Source organism: Centrocercus urophasianus, unplaced genomic scaffold (genome assembly GCF_019232065.1).
Source record: "Centrocercus urophasianus isolate 14NV4802_14NV808 unplaced genomic scaffold, USGS_Curo_1.0 seq_12, whole genome shotgun sequence".
In the NCBI taxonomy this organism is placed as follows: Eukaryota; Metazoa; Chordata; class Aves; order Galliformes; family Phasianidae; genus Centrocercus; species Centrocercus urophasianus.
The window spans coordinates 2,737,837-2,742,381 of record NW_024884364.1 but is presented as its reverse complement, the minus strand read 5'-3'; positions in this window follow the sequence as shown (position 1 = coordinate 2,742,381).

Below are 4,545 nucleotides of genomic sequence, written 5' to 3'. Positions count from 1 at the left end.
GACGGGTGCGCGGCGCTGAGCAGCTGTTCCTCGGGCCCGCGCTGGGTCTTACTGCCCCTAAAATGGCCCCGCCGAAGTTTTAACACAGTCAGCGGGGGCCGGCGCCGGGACTTGCGCCGCCTCATTAGCATTTAAAGGGGCCGCACCGTGGTCGCGGCTGGACCGAGTGAGCGGGGGACGGCGTGGGGATTGGCCCCGGTGAGGTGAGGGGCGCGCGCGGGCGCGGTACGCGCGTGAATGTGGCCGTGCGGTGTACAGGTGGCCGTGTGTGCACGCACGAGTGCGGCTGTGGGTACGCGAGCGTGTGCGTGTGGAGCTGAGCGGAGCTGATCTGAGCTGAGCTGAGCACCGCGCGTGTATGCCCGTCCGTATCTGTGGGTACCTGCAAGAATCCCTCTGTGCGTGGGGTTGTGTATAGATATATACGCACACGCGACTGCAGTCGAGAGTCCGAGATGTCAGTAGGCGCGTGGCCGTATATTGCTGCTTGCTCCCACGCGTGTGCAGACAAACGTGCTCTGGCGGCGGTGTCTGTGAGCACGGCTGCGCACATCTGCCCCGTACCCTGTATGGGCAGAACGGCTCGTTTTGGACGGGAGTTCGTGTGCTCTCCGTTGGGAACAAACGGCTCGATGAGGTGAGCCTAAGTGTGCGTGTGCGTTGGTTTTGTTGCCCCTGTTTCTTTCCATGCTGCTATTTCCTTACCCGTGGTGTAATCTGCAACCCCTCGAACTTATTTTCATCCCACTACCGCCTCTTTCCCTTGCAGTTGTGCTTCTAGCTCTCTCACCTTCCTTCCTGTCTTTTTTTCCTGCTCCTCCCAGTTTTTGAACAGCCTCCTTAAGTGGCCTTTTGATGATGTTTCTGCTCAGAGAGCACTTTTGCTGTTTGCCGCATAGCCATTGTACGTTATTCCCTCTGCCTTGAATCTTTCATTCCCTACAAGGTAGAGAACATCTGTTCATGCATCATGCACCTCTGTCTTCTCCACTTTCTTCAAGTTCAGCTTTGCTACTCTGTGTTCATGAATGCTCAAAGAACATGGGGTCACGTTCGTTTCTCCCTTTGTGTCCCACTTCTTGACAATCAGTTGATAGTTTTCATAACAAAAATAAAGGTCTTTAAAGGAGCCCCTGCTGAATATCACTCAGCAATACCAACATTGACTCCAAGAAAGTCTCAGATGTTCCTTGGCAAGGCACTTCATAGGTCCAAACTTTTTGGCACATTGAGGCCTCACTGAGTGAAGAGGAATTGTCTTGGACTGCATATAATGTATGTAAGTAACAAAACTCCTTTTATTTTTTACTGAAACATTTTGAAAAAGAAAACAACAAAACAAAACTAGTGGGATATTTGACCTTGGTTTTGTGAAACTAATGCATCAGTGTCTGGATCAATGGAAGCGGTTGCAATTCTCAATGAGTTCTTGAGGTGTTCATCAAAGATTTTTGATGAAATTTTGTGCTTCCTGCATTTCAGCCTTGACAACAGTTGTTGACAGATGTACATACTGCCAAAAAGTGATGACATGAATAAGGTGTGATTGTGAAGTGAGAGATATTTTACAACTGATAGGGCGGGTCTGATCAAAGTTTACTTCATCAAATTTTTGACTTGAATATCTGATTGCAACTCCATACATTCCACTAAAAAAATTGCAGGCAATGTACATCAACTGAAAATGGAGTTGTGCATATACCAAAAAATGATGATTTTTTTTGGCATCTTGAAATCTATTCTCAAATTCTGTTACCAAAACAGAAAGCATGGCTGCATATTCACTGTTTATAGAACTGTGTTCAACCAATGTCTCAAAATGCATAAAATGTGCCAGAACTTGAGCTTGCCAGCATTTAATATTCATTTCAGACTCTGTTACAGTTTGAAACATAGCACGTACAAGTTGATTTTCACTATGAAGATGCATGTTTAACTCATTAAAATTAGTGGTCAAATCCACCAAAAAAAAAATTACAGATTATTTTGTACTTTTTGTACTCTTGTTGAGACTTTGAAAATTATAAAATGTGTTGGTACCACACAGCTATTCTTGATGTTTCTTCCACAATAAATGTGTTAACTTATTAAATTATCTTACAGAATAACACAAGCTGTAGTTTAATAATTAAGTAAGAAAGCATACGTGTCTGCATGTACAGAAAGTGCATATCCTGGATACAAACATGTGCAGGTAGGTTGCAATGTTATTATCAGTGATCACAATGTTTTACTTACCAAGTGCACAAGCACACGTAATATGCCATATACATGAGGATTCTGATACAACTGAGTGTGTGTGGTGGGTGCAAAAGGCAGAATTAGCCCTGTTAGCCCTGGCCCTTCAGCCAGTTTTCACTTCACTTTGGTCTGCTCATATCATTAACTTCTCTATATGGATCTTTTTGGAGACAGTGTCCAAGTCTTACTAAATGAGGTCCAGGAATACAATATCCAGTGCTTTCTCCTCATCTACTAGGCCAGTCATTTCATCATACAAGGTTATCAGAATGGTCAAACTTGTCTTCCCTTTGGTTATTCCTGAAAGACACCCTCTTGTCCTTCACATGCCTGAAAATGGTTTCTAGGTTTACCTGCTCCACCAATTTTCCAGGGACTGAGTTGAATCTGACCGACTTGTAGTTTACTGAAAACTCCTTCTTGTTCTTCTTGAAGAGAGGAGTGATATATGCATTCCTTCTGTCTTTGAGCTCTTCAACACATTGCCATTATTAATCAAGGATTATCAAGGAGATCTCGCAGTGACATCTGCCAAGTCTCTCGTAGTTGCATCTCATCATGGCCTGTTATTATGTCCAGTGTACTTAAGTATTCCCTGATCTAATTCTCCCTGAAAAGGTTACATATGCCTTGCTCCAGCCTTCTCCTGGACTCAGGCCTGGGATTAACCAAGGCCACTCTTAGTGGTAAAGGCTGAGGCAAAGAAGGCATTCAGTACCTCAGTAATGTCCACGTCATATATAAACATGAACTCCTGAATTCTTTATGCCCTGCTGTATTGTCCTTCCAACAGGCATGGGGCGTGTTTAAAAATCTCCATGATTACCAGGGCTTGCCAATGGGTACTACTTCTGACTAACTGTAGGCCTCATTCACTTGTAAGGACAGGCAGATGGTCAGGTGGCCAGATTGTCTGTAGTTGCAGTCTGTAGTGGTAGACTTCAACTACAATGTCACCCATAATGGTTTGCTCTTTATCTCTTGTATTACTCACATCTTGTGTTGGTTCCTTATCCATTCCCAGGCAGAACTCCAGGCACACCAACTCCTCTGTCACATCAAGGGCAACTCTACCTCATTTTTCAGCCTGTCCTTTCCTAAACAGTTGCATCCCTCCACTGAAACACTCTAGTCATATGAGGCAACCTACCATGTGTCTCTGATGCCTATGAGATGATAGCTGTGCAATTGCACATCTCTAATTCCTTGTGTTTATTCCCCATGCTGCATATATTATTGAGCAAGCATTTCATAGTGTCACCTTATATCCTGATTTCATAGAAATGGTCTATTGGGATTTTTATCTTCCAGTGGGATCCCATAATAGAAGAAATCGAAACCATGTTGTAAACACCAGCTCTGCAAACAGTTGTTGATATAGTCCCTTCCTCCTCCTCACACTGTTTTCCCTCTTTGGCAGGATGGAGGATCACCAAGTCCTTGACCATCACCTCAAAATGAACAGATGATGCATTTTTGTAGAAAAGAACCCCTAGGCATTTCTAAAAATTATTTTCAGGCTACTCTTTCTTAATTCATAGGTCCATAGCACATCAACATCTTTCTAACACTGTAAGTTGGGGAAATATCAAGCTAACGCATGTAGTTTTAGTTGCTCATAATTCAACCAAACTGTAATGGCTTGGACTGAAATTCATAATTTTTGTGTGAAAAGTTCAGCAGAAGATACTCAGCTCTGAAAATAAGGTGAGGTTAAAATACTTTGCTTTCTCTCATTTTAAATTGATGTAAGGCTTATCTTTGTAAGTTACAGTGACTCCGCGTTTTTGAATGGAAAGTTGAAATTTAGCTGTGTTAGGGGTACTTATTTTATATTTCCTACATGAGAGGAAAACAAAATCAATCAGATTATTAGCAATTAAATTTCTCCAGGTAGTTGTCTTCTGAAAAGCCACTTAGAACATGATCAGTAGCAACTTGTGGAGTTGAGCTGAAAAATTGCCTGAAGCTGCTGTGTGGAGGTGCACTGACTATGCTGTTTGAATTCTATGTCAATCATGCAAGATCATTGTAGGACACTCTGGTGGGCCATCTACAGCTGAGCAGGTCATTCTTACAGTTGCAGTTCCTGTGCGTCACTGTGGTACCATCACCAGTTTTTGGAGCTAGAATACTATTCCTTTTACATGCCTCGTGATGACCAGGTTACAATAAAAGCAAAAGGTGGATAGGGAGCATAGGCTCCAGGGCTTGAAGAACAGGGCTTGCCAGGGACTGAAACATCCGGGATGATGTTTGTCAGCAGGAGATGAAATACCAAGGCAGCAGCCAAGAGAAAACAAA